The sequence below is a fragment of the Pinus tabuliformis genome, chromosome 8 (genome assembly GCF_031772625.1).
Source record: "Pinus tabuliformis cultivar Carrire ecotype Pingquan chromosome 8, CPIR1, whole genome shotgun sequence".
NCBI classification, from domain to species: Eukaryota; Viridiplantae; Streptophyta; class Pinopsida; order Pinales; family Pinaceae; genus Pinus; species Pinus tabuliformis.
In genome coordinates, this window is record NC_142294.1 from 1,515,001,635 (window position 1) to 1,515,022,230 (window position 20,596).

Here is a 20,596-nt window from a genome sequence, read left to right on the forward strand (position 1 = left end):
TATGGTATTGGCGAGTAGAGATATCTGCAAATCTGAACTAGGGTTTTGCTTTAGGGTTTTGGTCGTTGGACACCATGGCGGGGCGCGGAGGAGGGAGTTATGCTCCCTCCTACATTCAAGTGGTTGCAGATAGAAGCAAGGAAGTGGGATCGCATCATTTCAAGAAACCAACGGAGGTGGTAACAGAGGCTATGAATAAAGAAAAATCGAAAACCATCGGACCTCACGGACTGGAAGAGAATCATGAAGACGCTGGTAAAGAGAAGAGGACAGAGGTCAGCAGTCAGAAATCTGCTCCTGTGAGTACATCAGGGGCTTATAAACTAAATTCGACCACTATCCCTCGAGTTGTTTTAAGTGACCCAACACTGTAGGTGCTCAGAGAATACATGGCGGAGTATGCTGTTATTTGCAAATTTATGGGGATTTGGCCGACAGAGAGGGCTTTGTAAGCATGGATAAGGAACAATTGGAAACCAAAGGGGAAAATTGACCTTCACCTTGGGTCCAAGGGCTTCTTCACAGTGGTGTTCACAAGCTTAGAGGATAAATATATAGTGTTCGAGGGAGGACCCTATTTTTACACTTCTACAGGCCTTTACATGCTACCATGGGTAATGAAATTTGTCCCAGAACGAGAAACTTTACCCTCGGTGCTGGTATGGATAAGAATCTACTCCCTTCCTTTAGATTATTGGCTGCCGGAGTCTCTAAAGACTATCGGCAACACGCTAGGGCATTTAATAAAGATCTCATATGTTACTCTAAGAGGTAAATACACTTCCTTCGCCCGGATATGTGTGGAAATGGACTTAATTGGGGCACTTCGGGATGCAATAATTTTGGAAGTATATGACGAGGAATGGGTGCAGGCGGTAGACTATGAACACGTCCCATTTAGGCGCTGTAAGTGCCATGAATACGGGCACCTATACAGGGACTACCCAATGAACAAGCTGGAGTACAACATGAAAACCACTACAGGTAAGGATCTCGAAGGTTTTACTAAGGTTGGGGGGTAAAGGGAAAGGAGGAAAGAGGAACCAAAAGAAAATTATTGAAGACAGACAACCAAACCACAATAGTTTCAAAATATTAGATTAAGAAGTCGAAAACAATGGGACAAACCAAGAATAAGAGAATATTCCCACTGAGAAGGAAAGGGATGCCAATATGGAGGATATACCAAAAAAAACAAACAAACAGATGATGTGTCGAACATGATGGAGCTCAGTAGCGACCACGAGATGACCCCAAGTGAGGCTGGAACAGAGGACCATGAATTGCAGGGGATTCTAGAGAGGGAGAATTTATATCTAGAAAAGTTTCTAGAGCAGGGAATCACCAAAAGGGTAGACTCTCTACCAAAAGAGGATTTCGATAGGGTTCAACAACACTTCCTATGGAGATCACAAACGAAGTGTTATGGAGTCAAAAGAAAGCATGACAGTTAGGAGAACAGGGGAGTGAAAATGATGGAGAATACTCCAATGCTTTCTTCCAAGAACCTGGGTAGGAAAAGAGGAAGAAAAAAGCAAAATGAGCTGGACGAATGTGGGAAACTTATGATTAACTCAGGTAAGATGAAGGATCTTACTAGTTACTCCTTTACAAACCTTTCTCAATGAAGCTTACAACCTAGAACAGTAGGGGTCTAGGAAGTAAAACGAAACAAAGAACTCTTAACAGTGGAATAAAATAAGAAAAATCAGATATGGTTTTTATTCAGGAAACAAAATGTTTGATGGACAAGATTAGAGAGATTCACAACAAATGGTTAATCAAGTATGGGTATCTAGAGGTTAAAGCGGATAACTCAGCGGGTGGGATTATTACTCTATGGGATCCTCAAAAACTTGGTATCCTAGATGTTGAGGCTTCTAGGAACTATCTATCACTGGTGATTCAACCTTTGGGTGGTAAGGAGACCTACATGATCACTAACGTCTACGGTCCTAAAAAACTAGAAGACAAAATTAAGCTTCTAACCTCCCTTGAGGAGCTGAGAGAGAGATATCCAGATATGCCATGGATTCTGGCAGGGGATTTCAATATGATCAGATATCTTACAGAGAAAAAAGGCGGTACTAGAAAACTAGGCAGAGACTCCATTGCTTTCCAGAACTTCATGAACAACATGGGGCTAGTGGACATTGAAATTGTAAATTGTAGTGCCCACTCTAGTTTCCTGACCCGGATACGACATTATCTTAGACACTCTATTCTTCGAGGACCTCAGATTGAAGATCTGGACCCATGACACTATTATTAGCGATTGAGATATTCATGGTTGTGATGTTTATGAATGCTATCCATGGATATTATGGTAGCATGAATGGTTATGTATCTCTATCAGTATTCTGATGATTGCAATATTAATAGTTAAGTGGTCTCTATTTGAAATTATGATGAGGGTAGTAAAGAATATGTATGCGCTCTACTAAAGGCATAATGAGGATAAATTTTATGGGTAGGTATATTTCTACGATGTTACAATGTTGATAGCTTAATTAATATGTATGTTTCCATTGATGATTATTGATGATAGCCATAAGGGATGTGTCCCCTATGTTACCTACTTCCTTTAGTTCAGACTTACAATGGACAATGATGAGAATGACCAGGAATTGTTAATGATGCTATTATGATAATTGACTAACATTGAGAAACCGTGTTACTGATGATTATTGAGTATGGCATGGAACCATCAGAGGCACCCGCATATGACATGTCGATGACACCTGGTTTGATGAAAATTTATATTACTTTATCTGTGAAAGTCTAAGTTGATCTTGGAATCTGCCATATATGTTTAACTATATTTTGATGATATATTAATGGTTGCAGGCACAAATTAGTTGCTTGACCGAATGACTCACATATGGGTGATGGGGTTGTACAAGTGGATGGAACTACATGGGAGGGGTGGGACAGAGTCCCTGATCTCACCCACTAGCACTCCCGCCGTGACTTGGGCTGGAAGGGTTGAAACACCTTCGCCTTGAAGATCACGATGCCATGAGGGCAGGTTCCAAAGTTGGTTCGCTCATGAGGACTTTACCAGGGGGGCGCGCATCAAGGCGGATTCCTTGATCCCCGACACCATTAGTCTCACTATAGCAGGCAACATAAGAGATGACAGTGGTCTATGACATTGCACTATACTTTCCCCTCGTAATCACTGGATGTTTGAAGGGCAAGTGGTGTGGCACCCTTGGAACTTCAGGGGAATTTCTTGAAGGGCACGACCAACTTGGCACCCTTGGCATCACAAATAAACTATTAGGTGTGGCACCCTTGGAACTTCTAGGGAAGTTCTTGAAGGGCACAACCAAACTGGCACCCTTGACATCACAAATAAGCTATTAGGTGTGGCACCCTTGGAACTTCTAGGGAAGTTCTTGAAAGGCACAACCAAACTTGGCATCCTTGGAATCATTAAAAATAAATAATAATAAATAAATATAAGCAAGGAATGAAAACTAGATAAATTTACATCAAGGGTAAATGATGATTAGAAACCAATGTAATTAAATCAAAAATAAAACTTGGAATAAGGAGGATCATAGGAAGAATTAAAATAAAGTACCTTAAAAACTCTACCCGTCCCATTTTGGAAAATACTAGGAAGATTATGTGGTTTAATTAGGAAAAAGGGGAAAGACAAACATAATAGTAAGGATAAAGATTAATCCTAAACTAATTTAAACCTAATAAAAAAAAGGGGAAGGTGAATTAAAATGAGAATAATAAATTAAATTTAGAGAAATGTAGAGAAGCTCCATGTGTCAACAACCAACATAAGAATATCCATCTAGGAGATAACCTGAGTTAAATTAGGGAGTAGTTTGGGGATAAAATCTTGACTCATTAATTGACTTCAAGTAATGAACACAAATTAAGGAATAAAAGGGGGGAATAAAGAGACAACTAGGAGAAGAAATAGGAATCTTGTTGAGGTGAGGAAAATATTAGTTTTAAATAAAAATTTAAGTAAATAATTATGGGAGACCTTGATGTGAGAATGACACATGGGTGGGTGAATAATCAAGTTATTGAATTATAACAAAATAATTAATTATGCATGACATGACAAGTGTCACCTATGAGGACTCCTATAAAAGAAGAGGCAAGCCATGGGAAAAAGGATTTTTGGGAACCCTATTGTTGGATGGATGAGATGTTGTGAGAGCAGTGATTACGAAGCTATAGTGAGTTTGATGAGGTAGAGGATTTAGAGAGGGGACTCTTGAGCCAAGGTGTGCTATCCTCTACCAGCTAGTGCTTGTCTCCATTGTACAACCCCATTGCAGCTCGGGGGTCCGCGGGGAAGAAGAGTACCCAAGGAGTAGGCTGGGAGGTTAACCGGTGAGTCTTCACATTCGGATCAAGTGCGTCATCATTCACTCGCAGAGGTGACCAGCTACCAGGGAATACCAGCAACAGCAGAGCAAGCGGAGTCTCGCCTTCTGGTGAACTGTACATATGTATTTCATTACTATTGATCTTAGTTTAAAGGTATGAAAATGTTAGGGTATGTTTCCTGAAATGAGTGGCAGGAATGTGTGTGCTAAATAAATTTGAATTTCAATGCGTTTCCTTTTTGGTTGCCATTGTTGTTTTAAAAAAAATAAAAATAAAAAAATGTGTACATAGTCTGAACATGGTCCTTACACTTGGTATCAGAGCCCAAGTTGTACCCTTGGGGCCTATGGACCCATGCATGCATGACTAACTTTGTTTGCTATATGTGGGTATTTTTCTAAAATCAAATTACTCAAGTTTCAAAAAAAAAGAAAAAGAAAAAAGTCTGCCATACATCACTAGAAAACTTTTGATTTATTATTGTGGTCTGGGAAGTTTAAGGTTCGATCAAAACACTATGCTTATTAGCCCACTCGCGTTCTCGTTATGGCTTGGGAGATCCATATTGGCTGTCTACGAATCTTTTACCAGTGTACATTCTCTCGGTTTGCTCATCACAGTTTTAATGACTCTCGTAACTCTTGAAATGATTTAAAAAAAAAAACATTTATCAAAACCAATAATAGCCCGTTAGTCCTCTTTTACATGCCCAGAATAAAGAAAGTTCGCGTATATGGGTGTTCGCTCATTTAAACTGCAAGTTGAGAAAATTGCAAATCCTTTGAGTCTCTGGGAAAAAGTAATCCCAGAAATCTCAATCTAATAAATAGACGCCATCGGGCCTTCGTTCCTTGCAAGGTATTTCACAAAATAATCATTGAGGATGAGTAAATTCATTGAGCTCAACAACAAAGGCGTGGGTATATTCGATATTCTCAAAGGGCAATACCAGCTGCTATTGAATTGTAATATTCCAGAGCCCCTCTCAATCATAATTTAGAAGTCCACAATCGTAATTTTATTGTCTGTGGATTGATGGAGTTGGCCTAAACTATCATCAATTAATAAACCCAAATCTACATTGAAATATCCACAATGACCCAAATAAATAAATAAACCAGAAAAAGAACGAGCGAGATGGGTGTTGTGAGCAGAATTAGTACATCATATTGACGACCTTCCTCCTGGATTCCTCATTCCTCCAGTTGTTGGTCTCCATAGCGCTGCACAGTAGAAAAACCAAAGAGCAAAAAGTTCTATAAAGAAAATAAAGGGTTTGTATGATTTTTACCACTTTAATGTGATAGTTATCTTGGTCGTGCTAATTATTATTAAATTATTGCTATTATATTATATAACAGGGGAGAGTTTTGGCAAATTTAGAATTCTGGGGATCTGTAAGCGAAAAAAAAAAATCTTTTGAACAATACTGCTGATGCAATACCACTTGTGAAACAAGTGGAAAGTGGGACGAGATCTGCACAATTATTTGAATCTCATCCCACAGAAAACATCTTAGAAGAGACTGCGTGGATTATTAGGGACAGCACCGAAATATGGAAATTTCCGATTCCTGAAGTCTCGCATCAAAGTTCTGGATATTGTCAGTTGTAATATTAATAAGGCGATTCCAACTGCAGTTGAGAACTCAACAGATCTGGTTCAAGCTTGTACATCCACATTTCATCTCGATAAACCCATATCCTTGTTTAATATTCGACATGTTAGCCAAACCGTTATATAGTCCTATTATTTCACAGTCCTCAATAGCCCCACAAAGTTTCTCTTCTATCACTCTCACAGTAGACATTTTCGCTGGAAACTTTCCACTGTCCACTGCACCGTTCTCTTTCGCATTTCCATCTCTGTCACTCTTACATTCATTTCTTGCTCCCATATTGATATGAAGCTGATGGATATCGACCTCTTTTCCATACGATTTTGTTGGTTCTTTGGCTTCCCTTTGTAAATATCGACAGGTCACATTGCACTCTTTCAAGCACCGTCCTTTACAATGTTATTAAAGGTGTTTTACTGGAAGATGAAGAGATCCGAGAAGCGATAAGAACGGATCTTAGGGCCGTGAAAGAGAGGGACCCTGCATGCATTATTATATACATTGCCTGCTCCATTTCAAGGGCTTTCTGGCTTGCCAGGCGCACAGAGTGGCGCATAAGCTTTGGAGCAGGGGAAGGGTTCCTCTCGCCCTTGCAATTCAGAGTAGGGTTTCGGAGGTTTTTGCGGTTGACATCCATCCCGATGCTCAAATTGGCAAGGGGGTTATGTTTGATCATGCGACTGGAGTGGTGGTGGGGGAGACTGCTATAATTGGGAATAATGTTTCCATTCTGCACCATGTTACCCTTGGAGGCACTGGAAAACAAGGGGGCGACCGCCATCCCAAGATTGGAGATGACGTGCTAATGGGCGCTGGAACGAATGTTCTGGGCAATATCAGTATTGGGGAGGATGCCAAGATCGGAGCAGGGTCTGTAGTGCTCACTAATGTGCCCCCTTATACTACGGCTGTTGGCAGTCCAGCACGGTTAATTGGCGGTAAGCTTGATAAGACTGACAGTTTAGCCATGGATCATACCTCCTTCATCTCAAGAAAAGATTATGTTCGACCGACATTGGGTTATTCTTATGCCCAAGGTGTTCCCGATCCGAACATGATGAATTAATGGAGCACCTAATCCGTAATGGTTATTCCAATAACTAGCTACATGCAAGCCATCTTCATTACCTTTCTCTTCGACTGCTTGAGATGACTTATGTTCTTTGTATACCGCTCATTCAAATAACCCCTTGCGGGCTGGGGTGAAAGCGCCCTTCTCGGTTCATTCGGAGTGGGCAGCGAAGAACATCCATCATTTGATCCATGTTAGTGAATCTGATACAGGTTCTGCATTAACTCCGGCCTCTTGATTGACTGGAGTAATGAAGTGGCTCGAGCGGACAGAATCAAATTTGTTGCTGAGTTCCTCCATGAATCGTTCTGTCTCTGAGTGGTCAGACTATGTAATCTAGTCTCTATATACGGTCGTTACATTACACCCTCATCTTTCCCATGAAGTTAACCAGGACAGAGGTTGCAGATTTTTTTCTCTTGGCCCTTCTATGTGGCCTTCCTTCTCTTGACCCTTGCAAAGTAAAATAGGGATCACTACGAAAAAGATCAAACTCTGTGGTTTTGTTTTGACTCGTATTCCTCTAAGGTCATCTGCATCTATTTTGGAGCAATTTTGTGGCATTCCTCCTGGAGCTCATACTTTATGATTCGAGACTGTGCCATTTTAGTACTCTTGCTCAGCATTACCCTCTCGCGTCAGGACAATAAATATAACGTCATTATATGGCTCTTTTATGACCTGCGGTAATGGTGTGGTTCGTAGATCAAATAGGATTTTCCGTAAAAGATCATCACAAAGATGCGATCTTGCTTTGTGGCATGATGACTTGAACCTCTCTCTGTGAATTTGCGTTTCCTGAGACCTTCCTCAATATGTTCCAGATATATACTACTTGCTATTGGCTACAAGTATCTCGCTTCAAGAATCTCTCATCCTTATGACCATACTCTTGCTCTCATATATGGGTCTCACATTGGATGAGATCTCGCATCCGCAACAGGAATCACATTCCCTGGAAGAAAAAGGTTTGATTTAAAGAGGCCTTGAGGCACATCTCACTCTAAGATGATGGCTTGATTTTGAAACTCCTGGCAAATCTCAGCGTGATCCAAACATGTATGTACTACTCTCAGGACCATTCTCTGTATTGGATATCTGTGTTATAGAATTATGGTCTCTATAAGGCTTCATCTCGGCAAGTATAACTCTGGCACTATTATATATGGGCAATCTCAGCATCATATATAAGTGATCCTGGTATAATGCTTCATCTCCTCACCATAAATATATTTTCTCGAAGTTCATGTTTCATAATAGTTATGACTCATCAAATGGTCTCAGCACAACGTTACAACGTATTTCCGCCCCCTTAAGATCCTTGTCTTGCATTGTTTCTATGACTCACATTTAAATCTCTGGCCCGCTTGGTATCTACACACTGCGTAGACTTTGAACTTTCGAAAAAACTCTTGCTCCCGGTCAAATTAGCCTCTCGATCTGGCTACAAGACGTTGACTTCAGTATCGCTTCACGCTGCAGTTCATTTCAAAACTACCTTAGGGTTCTATGATATGCCACATGATATCGCTCACCCCTGCAGAAAAGTTCATGCCCAACATATACATATATATATAGATATTCATGTTCCGCTCTTGACACTACAACATCGATATAACTAGACCTTTTTTTTTCAGCAGCATGAATCTGAGTATGATTATGGGCATTGCATCTCTGTCTATAAATATCTAGCTTCAGTCAACGCTATATTTCTTTAATGCCTTGTTATCCTCCAGTCCACGGTAACTTGATACTATTATCGTCATGGTTCACACTATTGGCATGACATTCACTCATTATGTCTACACAATCTCCATGGTTCGATCCTTTTGTTGTCCTGGAGACTCGCACTTTTTATGGTACAAATTAAAGTTATGTCTTATCGAAATGAATGGCACTGTTCAGTACCTCAAGTTATATGGTCTTCATCCCAGTGACCTATATCGACCATGTTATGATGAACGAGAGATATCACTTTGTAATATGTATTGTTGTAACCTCATGGTATAACACATCGCAGATATCAGTGACTTAGAGCTAAGCAAGTTCAGACCTGTTATTATGGTGAGCTCGGATCTCAGATCATAATTGTCTAGATTTTCACATCAGCATGATCTCATATGACTTTCTGATTTGGGTTCCTAGTGATCTTAGTTTTTATAGTCCTATATGGCAGACTCATGAAGCAAATATACTCTAGCCAGGGGCAGCTATCTCCTGTAATACGACCTTATCACGGTGACTTAAAATCTGTAGCAGTTATATATCTCATACACCTGGGTTGTAAGTTGTCCAGCACCTTGCATAAAAGTCTTGTTGACAAGGTTGAGTCTCTAGAACAGTAAACCCTGCAGCTGTTGATATATGATTAAGTGGCACCAATCTGAGAATTGTGCGGGAATATTCGTGTTTTTGTATTGTATTGCCAGAAGATAGATTCTGCTGCTTGTAAAGGTTTAAGCCGTTTGGTGCAGTTTTGAAGTCTCTTGTGGTTCATGGATAAACTGGAGGCTTTATTGGTTTCCACGAGGCCTGCAACTTTAGACCCACAAGTTTCTTCTGCCCAATTTCAATTAGAGGACAAACGCCCTCAAAGTAAGCTTATCAGGTCGATTTACCAAATAGGAAAAGTAGAGCAATGGGTTATTATTATAAAATGATTGAATTCTGCTTATACCGGGTAATTGACATCGATTTTTGCATTATGTAGCTGTTTAATGAAAGGCTGGCTAAATGGATATCAGAGAACAACACATTAGCAATAGTGAGATGGGAGAGCGTAAGCATCCATATATGGAGGAAATAAGAGGAATCTTTAGGACTGGTGGATGAGTCGGATTGGAAATTGCTAAAGATGTTAGATATTAGGTTAGAGCTCTAGAAAAACATCAATCAATCATGTCTTGATGGTAGAACAACCATGCTATATAAACAATTGATAATATATGGTACTGAAGAGTCAATGTTCAATTAATTTCACATAATTTATCCCATCATTCCATAATCAAAGATGAACCACTAAAGATAAAGATATATAAAGCGATCATCCCTAATGGCAACTTATGCTAATGTGGATATGTGAAAATCCATATATATATATATGTATCCTAAACATAGTATTTCTTTATAATTCTTTATATAACATTTTTGTGATTATATTTGTATATTAAATATCAACTAAATAAACCTAATAAATAATAATAATAATTAAAAGAAAATATCTTCTTAAATAATATGCATAAAGGTTATTCATAATATGCATGAGGGTCATTCACAATAAATGTCATCATTATTAATTTATTCATTCAACATATTATTATATTTTTGTCTTTATATCATGGAGGAAATTTATCATGGACGTTTATGCTCCATTGGTATCAAAGATAGTTTGAGATATTGAACTTGTCATTTCTACCATACTTGTCACGGTGATCACACAAAGATATTATTTTCCATATTGTTAGTTGATTTTTATATACTATTTTCATTCGCAGTTGTTTAAAAATGCATAGTTTAATTGTTTATATTTTGGTTTCTTTCATGAGGATCTAGTGATGCAATTTTTGGCAAGATTGTGATTTTTTTGGTTACTTCAATGCATTTTTGAATGCATAAATGGATTTATTACCTTGAAAAAAAAAAAAAAAAAAACCTTTGGGGTGCTCAATCTATACATACTATAACTTGTAATTCCAACAAATTCCTATTGGATTTCAAGCAAAATTGATTGCAAAAGAGCACAAATTTAGAAGAATTAGGCTTGACATTTAAAAAATTATGTTGCCAAGTTCTCTATGTAATTGTCGTGCATTGGAATTGTTGTATCACTCTGCAACGCATACACCAACATCATTCCATGTTTGTACAATAGATGTGATTTCTATGTCATATAGTTGCCATATCATATTGTTGTCCATTCGTCACAACACATAGTTGCAACTCAACCTTGTGTTGCCATTTTTGTATCATTACATGAGCAATTTGAATATTTAGAAAAAAATGTTTATGCTTTGTTAAGAAAATTGAGGAACGACAAAACCATACAATTAAGTATGGAAGACCTCATTCACTCAACTACCAATAATTAAACTACAAAATTTAAAATTTCTTCTCCAAAGGCCAATTTAGAATGGACAAATTAGAGACATGCAAGTGGTAGATACTCAATACAAACATATCACTGATTGATTAGAATCATGATAAGTTGAAGAGAAAATCAAAGCCAAGAATCATGAAAAATAGAGAAAAATAAAAGTAATCTAAAATCACTCATATTAGAGCTTTAAAAAAAAATAGAACTCAAGAATCACAACAAACTAAAGAAATATATAATTGATTTAAAGGAACACATATAAAAACTTTCATCTAGTGTTAATTCTCTACATACAACCACTCCACAACCAAGTTCTTCAAATGCATCTATTGTGACTAGTTCAAAGTACTGATTGTAGTTCCTAACAAAATTGAAGATTTAGAACATGGTAAACAAAGGTGGATTACGTCATAGGTGAAATATCAACAATAATTAACACAATTATTATTGACCATTACAAATATTGAAGTCCAAGCTTAAGGTGGGTAGTTCCTCCTATGAAAAAGGCATAGGCATCCCCTATGAATTTGAGTTAATACAAAATTATTGCTATCTTAATTGCATGATTGAAGGAATAAAACTAGAGAGATTTCTTTTAAATTAGTCAATTTGTCATTTGAAGAAAGTTGGGTGTTATTAATTGTTGCTTTAAATAGTTGTGATTTTGATTATGATGATTTTGTTGGAAAAGTTTATGAATGACGCTTCCTGTAACTATTAATAATGTATGTTTTGTACATTTATACAAAAAGTGGGTTGCAATGTTCCCCAGATATAGTCCTTCAGTTATAACGGAATTCGTGCTATAAATACCTTGGGAAAATTTTAACCTGCCCACCAGAAGGTTGGAAAGAGTTTCAGGAAGGGTTCCAAGGATTATGTGTCGCCGTTCCTCCTTTATGTTCTAAGGACTTCGGGACGAAGTCCATTGTTAAGAGGGGGTGTATGTAGTGCCCACTCTAGTTTCCTGACCCGGATACGACATTATCTTAGACACTCTATTCTTCGAGGACCTCAGATTGAAGATCTGGACCCATGACACTATTATTAGCGATTGAGATATTCATGGTTGTGATGTTTATGAATGCTATCCATGGATATTATGGTAGCATGAATGGTTATGTATCTCTATCAGTATTCTGATGATTGCAATATTAATAGTTAAGTGGTCTCTATTTGAAATTATGATGAGGGTAGTAAAAAATATGTATGCGCTCTACTAAAGGCATAATGAGGATAAATTTTATGGGTAGGTATATTTCTACGATGTTACGATGTTGATAGCTTAATTGATATGTATGTTTCCATTGATGATTATTGATGATAGCCATAAGGGATGTGTCCCCTATGTTACCTACTTCCTTTAGTTCAGACTTACAATGGACAATGATGAGAATGACCAGGAATTGTTAATGATGCTATTATGATAATTGACTAACATTGAGAAACCATGTTACTGATGATTATTGAGTATGGCAGGGAACCATCAGAGGCACCCGCATATGACATGTCGATGACACCTGGTTTGATGAAAATTTATATTACTTTATCTGTGAAAGTCTAAGTCGATCTTGGAATCTGCCATATGTGTTTAACTATATTCTGATGATATATTAATGGTTGCAGGCACAGATTAGTTGCTTGACCGAATGACTCACATATGGGTGACGGGGTTGTACAAGTGGATGGAACTACATGGGAGGGGTGGGACAGAGTCCCTGATCTCACCCACTAGCACTCCCGCCGTGACTTGGGCTGGAAGGGTTGAAACACCTTCGCCTTGAAGATCACGATGCCATGAGGGCAGGTTCCAAAGTTGGTTCGCTCATGAGGACTTTACCGGGGGGCGTGCATCAAGGCGGATTCCTTGATCCCCGACACCATTAGTCTCACTATAGCAGGCAACATAAGAGATACAGTGGTCTATGACGTTGCACTATACTTTCCCCTCGTAATCACTGGATGCTGGAAGGGCAAGTGGTGTGGCACCCTTGGAACTTCAGGGGAATTTCTTGAAGGGCACGACCAACTTGGCACTCTTGGCAGCACAAATAAACTATTAGGTGTGGCACCCTTGGAACTTCTAGGGAAGTTCTTGAAGGGCACAACCAAACTGGCACCCTTGACATCACAAATAAGCTATTAGGTGTGGCACCCTTGGAACTTCTAGGGAAGTTCTTGAAGGGCACAACCAAACTTGGCATCCTTGGAATCATTAAAAATAAATAATAATAAATAAATATAAGCAAGGAATGAAAACTAGATAAATTTACATCAAGGGTAAATGATGATTAGAAACCAATGTAATTAAATCAAAAATAAAACTTGGAATAAGGAGGATCATAGGAAGAATTAAAATAAAGTACCTTAAAAACTCTACCCGTCCCATTTTGGAAAATACTAGGAAGATTATGTGGTTTAATTAGGAAAAAGGGGAAAGACAAACATAACAGTAAGGATAAAGATTAATCCTAAACTAATTTAAACCTAATTAAAAAAAGGGGAAGGTGAATTAAAATGAGAATAATAAATTAAATTTAGAGAAATGTAGAGAAGCTCCATGTGTCAACAACCAACATAAGAATATCCATCTAGGAGATAACCTGAGTTAAATTAGGGAGTAGTTTGGGGATAAAATCCTGACTCATTAATTGACTTCAAGTAATGAACACAAATTAAGAAATAAAAGGGGGGAATAAAGAGACAACTAGGAGAAGAAATAGGAATCTTGTTGAGGTGAGGAAAATATTTGTTTTAAATAAAAATTTAAGTAAATAATTTTGGGAGACCTTGATGTGAGAATGACACATGGGTGGGTGAATAATCAAGTTATTGAATTATAACAAAATAATTAATTATGCATGACATGACAAGTGTCACCTATGAGGACTCCTATAAAAGAAGGGGCAAGCCATGGGAAAAAGGACTTTTGGGAACCCTATTGTTGGATGGATGAGATGTTGTGAGAGCAGTGATTACGAAGCTATAGTGAGTTTGGTGAGGTAGAGGATTTAGAGAGGGGACTCTTGAGCCAAGGTGTGCTATCCTCTACCAGCTAGTGCTTGTCTCCATTGTACAACCCCATTGCAGCTCGGGGGTCCGCGGGGAAGAAGAGTACCCAAGGAGTAGGCTGGGAGGTTAATCGGTGAGTCTTCACATTCGGATCAAGTGCGTCATCATTCACTCGCAGAGGTGACCAACTACCAGGGAATACCAGCAACAACAGAGGAAGCGGAGTCTCGCCTTCTGGTGAATGGTACATATGTATTTCATTACTATTGATCTTAGTTTAAAGGTATGAAAATGTTAGGGTATGTTTCCTGAAATGAGTGGCAGGAATGTGTGTGCTAAATAAATTTGAATTTCAATGCGTTTCCTTTCTGGTTGCCATTGCTGTTTTTAAAATAAAAAAATAAAAAAAATGTGTACATAGTCTGAACATGGTCCTTACATAAATGGCACTTTTACTTGGAACAATAAGAGGGGAGAGGCTTCTCAAGTCGCTCTAAATTAGATAGATTCCTAATATTAGAGGACATCCTTATCACAGGCCTGGATATGTCAGCTTTAATCCTTGCTTTCGGAGGCTCGGACCAGTGGCCCGTCCAGCTCGAAGCTACTTTTCTGGGTACACCAGGAACATACCTTTTAGGTTTGAAAATGTCTGGCTCTCTCACCCAAAATTCACCATCAATATTAACAAGTGGTGGACAAAAGATATGCCCGTTCAAGGCGCTAAAATGTTCATGCTACAACAAAGACTTAAACACATCAAATCTAGGCTTAAAGAGTGGAACAAAAAAGAATTTGGAAATATTTTCAAAGCCAAAAGAGAAGTTGAGCAAAAAATCTAGGAGATTAATCAGATCATCATCTCAGAAGGTTTTATTGAGGAACAAAAAATTCAGTTTGACTCTCTTCAGAACGAATGGGAAGGTCGATGCGTACAAGAGGATATTTTTTGGAGATAGAATTCGAGGGTGCAGTGGATTAAAGAAGGAGAAAGAAACACAAAGTTTTTTCATAGATCAACCTTGGACCACAGGTCTCATAACATAATTTATAAACTTAAATATGCTCAAGGGAAAGAGCTCATCTCTCACAAAGAAATGGAATCCGTCCTAGTTCAACACTTCCTTAGCATAGTAGAGGAGCCTCGTGTCGACAGATCTCGGTGCATTAACAATTTCACGAAGTTCATTCCTAAACTTGTCACTAGGGAAGACAACCACAATCTTAAAAGGCCAGTGTATGAAGAGGAGGTTAGTGAAGTTATTAATGGAATGAAAAATGGAAAATCTCCTGGCCCTCATGGTTTCAATGTGGATTTCTTCAAAGCTTGTTGGAAAACAGTCAAACAAGATATCCTTGATGTTGTGGAGGACTCCAGAAGATCCAAAATTGTTTTGAAAGCTCTTAATGCCTCTTTCATAGCTTTGATTCCAAAGCAGGAAAAAGCTATGACACCAGACAGATTTAGACCCATAGCCTTATGTAATGTGGTGTACAAAATTATTTCCAAAGTGATCGCTAATAGAATCAAGCCTCTTCTTCCTGCTCTAGTCTCAGAGGAGCAAACTGGTTTTGTGGAAGGAAGACAGATTCTCAACAACATCATACAAGCTCACGAGGTGGTACACTCTCTTAAGAGCAATAAGAAAGTTGGTATGATCATGCAACTAGACCTAACGAAATCTTATGATAAGCTAAGCTGGTCTTACATCAGGGCAGTGCTAAGAGATTATGGCTTCAACCACAACTGGATAAGATGGGTTATGGCCCTTGTATCCATGACTAGTTTCTCCATTTTGCTTAACGACTCTCCCTCTAGAACCTTGATGCCCTCTAGGGGACTTAGACAAGGGGATCCACTCTCCCCCTTCCTCTTTGTTCTCATGATGGAAGGGCTAGGTAGAGCGATCAAAATGGCAAATGCTGAAGGAAGAATCCAGGGTCTGAAACTTACCCCAAATGGTGTTGCTACTACTCATCAACAATTTCTTGATGACACAATGCTGCAGGGCACTCCTACGGTCAAGGAAGCCAGAGCTTTTAAACAAATCCTGAATGAATTTGCTTTGGTTGCTCGAACAGAGGTAAGCCTTGACAAATCAAAGGTGTTTTTTTTTCAATACTAACATTGCTATTCAGAGGAATCTCACCATAATTCTCATATTGCAAAGGGATTATTTACCTTCCAAATATGTTGGAATGCCTCTTACTGACAAACCTTTGAGCAAGGGAGTGTGGGAGCCGGTAATTAATAAACTTCAGGATAAAGTCAGGAAATGGACCTGCAAGTCTTTGAATTTGGCAGGGCGCCTTGTGCTTACATAGGCTATCCTACAGGCTATCCCCATTTTCATGTTTTCAGCTCTTCTTGCTCCTAAAGGAGTTATAAAAAAAATCAGGAGTATTCAACGAGATTTTATTTGGAGCAAAGGGGAAGAGAAAAAGAAGTGGGATTTGGTTGCTTGGGACAAGCTCTGCAAACCTCAGGCCCATGGTGGTTTGGGGTTTGACGATCTTGAAACCCTCAACAGAGTTTCCGGAGCCAAACTGTGGTGGAGGTGTCTCAAGGAATCAGTAACCCCTTGGGCCAAGATTTGGAAGCAGAAATATGTAATCAATTGGCAGGAGAGGGATCATATCAGAATGTCAGGGCTCATCAAGGGCTCCCACATTTGGAACCTTTCTTGGGAAATAGAGCCATTTTCCAGCAGCATAGCTTCTGGGAGATCCAAGATGGGAACTTTGCAAGGTTTTGGGAGGATAATTGGCAGCAGGAACCAAATCTGTTTAGAGAGGATTTAACCGCTCTAAAAAATGACACTGAAAATAAAGGTTTACTTATGGTAAGTGACTTCTGGGATCAGGCAAGGGACAATGGTAAATGGAGAATATGGAAGAATCTTGGTTACAGTGAAGAGAGTCCTTTGAGGGCCTAGGCGGATTCCCTTGCTCTGGACTTGGAGCAGAGGAATATTTTAGTGTCTTCTTCGTCTGACCGACTGAGATGGGGACGAAACACCGAAGGAAGTTTTAACCTCAAAGAAGCCAAACGCAGGGCCATGGGTTTTGATTATCCAAACCCTGATCAGGTTTGGAATGACCTTTGGCAGAACTCACAATGGATGAAAATCAAGTTATTTATGTGGTTGGTTCACCAAAAGAAAATCCTCACATGGGAAAATCTTCTGAAAAGGGGATTCGTTGGCCCATCAAAATGCCAGCTATGGGGCTTACAGGAGGAGACAATGAAACATTTACTGAACCTATGCCCATTCACCTCGACCTTGTGAGATTGGGCAGCCTCAGTCTTCAGCAAAACTGATAGGGACAGACTCAACATCACCAACACTTTGAAGAATTGGAGGAAAGACTTCTCAGGTAATGAAATCATAAACAAGGCTTGGACTCTGGTTTGAGGGTTTATTATCTTAGATGTTTGGAAAGAACGCAATGGAAAGATTTTCAAGAACAAAAACATGCTGGAACCAGAATATCATTGTCCAAATTTTATGACAGCTCAAAGATACAGTAGGAGCCCTTATGTGGAAAATTCCTGAGGACCCCCCTTCGCCGCAGGATGCTAGCATATTGCTGCAGTTGGGTCTCCAGTCTCTGGTTCCCCAAGGCGCTGTCAAGGGTGTGAGCAAAACAACTGTTGGTAAAGATATTTGGAAACCTCCTCCTCATGGTTTTTTGAAAATCAATATAGACGGGGCCTCAAAGGGTAACCCGGGGATGGCTGGATTTGGCGACGTCATAAGAGATGAGCAGGGGCGCATAAAGGATATCTTCCATAGTCATTTTGGGAATGCCACTAAGAACATGGCGTAGCTAATGGCCTTAGAGCAATGACTGGAAATCCTGATGGAGTCAAATTTACGCAACGCCATCATTGAAGTTGACTCTGAATTGGTCATTAATGCGGCCAAAAATATGTGTAATGGAACGACACTTGGAAAAGTTTCGAAACACTGAAGGCTCTCACAGGTCTTTTAGCATATTCATTCCCACTTGCAAACCCTGAGAACTGTCAGCTTTGTTCATGTGCGAAGAAAAGCCAATATGCTAGCTGATTGTCTGGCAAATGAAGGGGTGTTATTTAAGGAAAGCTATATTCGGTACGACTGGGAGTCTATACCCTCTAGTAAGCTACGTGAGGATTGTCAATGATAGGCAGCCAAAGACATGGAGAATATCCAAACCAATGATGAATGGGTAGGAGGAAGACCAGCGGGAGATGAAGGGGTAGCGATGCACATGAGTCGTTTGATCATGGAGGATCAATGGACATATTTGGTGGAAAAGTTTAGCGGGAGTAGGAGTGGGTGGAAGTCCTTGTGTCGGTTTGAAGTGTTGCAGTATATCCTGACCGTCGATCTTTTTTCCACGCGCTGACGTCATATTCCATTACGAGGGTTCAACCACTGGTAATCTGCGTGCTAGTTTGAAACTTTGAATAGCTGCAGACCGTTGGATCTAAGTGCCCCGTCATCGAATGGATATCAGGTTTTGAGTTGGGGGTAGTTAAGCCGAAGAGCAGACCAGATTTTTTATAGATCAAAGCTTCCTTTTCTATATTGGGTCCGGAATAGCAGTTAAGGGGCGCGCAAGTTCTTGAAGCAATGTTGCGTCAACCGTTGGATCAAGCACCAGATCGACGACGGAGTTTTAATTGCATTTTGTCTTTCGGTAAAAGATTCTGGCTAGCGTTAAACTTTGTTTTGCGAGGTTGCGATGGTTGCAATGGAATTGGGATCGTTAGATCAATAGGTTGATCAAATGGCAGAGGTTTACTCTCGCATTTCATAGTTTCAAGTGTTGGCAGCTTGCAGTCACTGTGATGTGTGAAAGGTCAAGATTAGGAGGAAGTGTCTACTTTTGTCTTTGTGTGTGATGTTTCGGGTATTGGTGACCCTGATGCTTGTTTTTCATCAACGGGTCTGTCTTTTGCCGGTCTTTACTCTTGTAAAGACATGTACCATATGTAATTTTGTTTCTAAAGTTAATTGAAGGCTCCAATATTACTTGACCAAAAAAAAAAGAAATTTGGAGAGATGATGATAATGAATACTTTGATGATATTCAACCAGTATTTACTCTTTCACAAATAAATGAAAAATACCAATTGGTAAAATTAATGAATAATAATGATTCTTCTTCATACTACGAGCAAGATCAAATTTTTCAGGAACAATGCAATATTGAATATTTATCATCTCACCAAATGGCCTTACATTCTATGGAAAAGTTTGGCAATTCTCAAGTAGAAATCTTTCCCGTACATTAAATATTAATAATAACTTAGAAGAATTTCAAAAGAGGAAGTTGATAAAGATGTTGCAAAAACATTCCTCTGCTTATGCATGGGAGTATATTGATATGAAAGGGATTGATCTCAAAACTTTTATGCATCATATTTATATCTAGGAAAATGCCAAATCAGTTAGACAACCTCAAAGAAGGACGAATCCCAATCTGAGAGAAATTGTTAAGGAGGAATTGCAAAAGTTACTTAATGTGAATTTCATCTATCCGATATCAGATATTCAATGGATGTCTCCTTTGGTAATCGTTCCAGAGAAAAATGGGAAATGGAGAGTGTGTATTGATTACAAGGAATGGAACAAATCTACTTTGAAAGATCATTTTCCACTACCTTTTATAGATCAAGTATTAGATACCTTGGCAGGGAAGAAATATTTTTTATTTCTTGATGGTTTTAGTGGATATACCAAATCCAAATAGCACTAGAATATGAAGATAAAACTACTTTCACATGTCCACAGGGAACATATGCCTATAAGGTACTTCCCTTTGGATTATGTAATGCACCTGCAACATTTAAAAGAGAAATTTTAGGTATCTTTTTTGATCTAATTCATGATTGTGTGGAGGTTTATATGGATGAATTTATTGTACATGGAAATACTTTAGAAGAAGCTATAGAAATTTTGGAAAAATTTCTTATTAGACGTAAATAAGCAAACCTTTCATTAAGCCATGAGAAGTGTTTTATGATGTTCAATGAAGGTGTTATCTCAAAATCAGGCCCTGGAAGGCTGCAGACCAGGAAGACTTCAAGTAACTATTTCAAACCAACTTTTGGCTGAGGCTTAGCCTCCTCAACCTGAGAGGGCTCTCTCAAAGGTTAATGATTTTGATAAAGATTAGATGGCTAACCCTATGAAACAAGTATGAAAAACATGAATGGTGGAAACACATTAAACAAAACTATCCATTGGGCTTATGGAGTCAACAACACCTCAATATAACAATGAACTCAACCTTACATGGAAGTCAGGGCATTCAGCGTTTAAATATTCAGAACATAAACTCATATGGGACACACAGTTTATGCATGTATACAGGAAGTCAGAGCACATTCAATGAATTCTGAGTGATTATACATCCATACCACTGTAAGAATTAAGAAAAA

General features: G+C 38.9%; 1 pseudogene; it reads left to right on the forward strand.

Annotated features, from left to right (window-relative positions):
- The first annotated feature begins 806 nt into the window (after positions 1–806).
- LOC149241647 (putative serine acetyltransferase 1) lies at positions 807–7,588 on the forward strand (annotated as a pseudogene).
- The last annotated feature ends 13,008 nt before the right edge of the window (positions 7,589–20,596 follow it).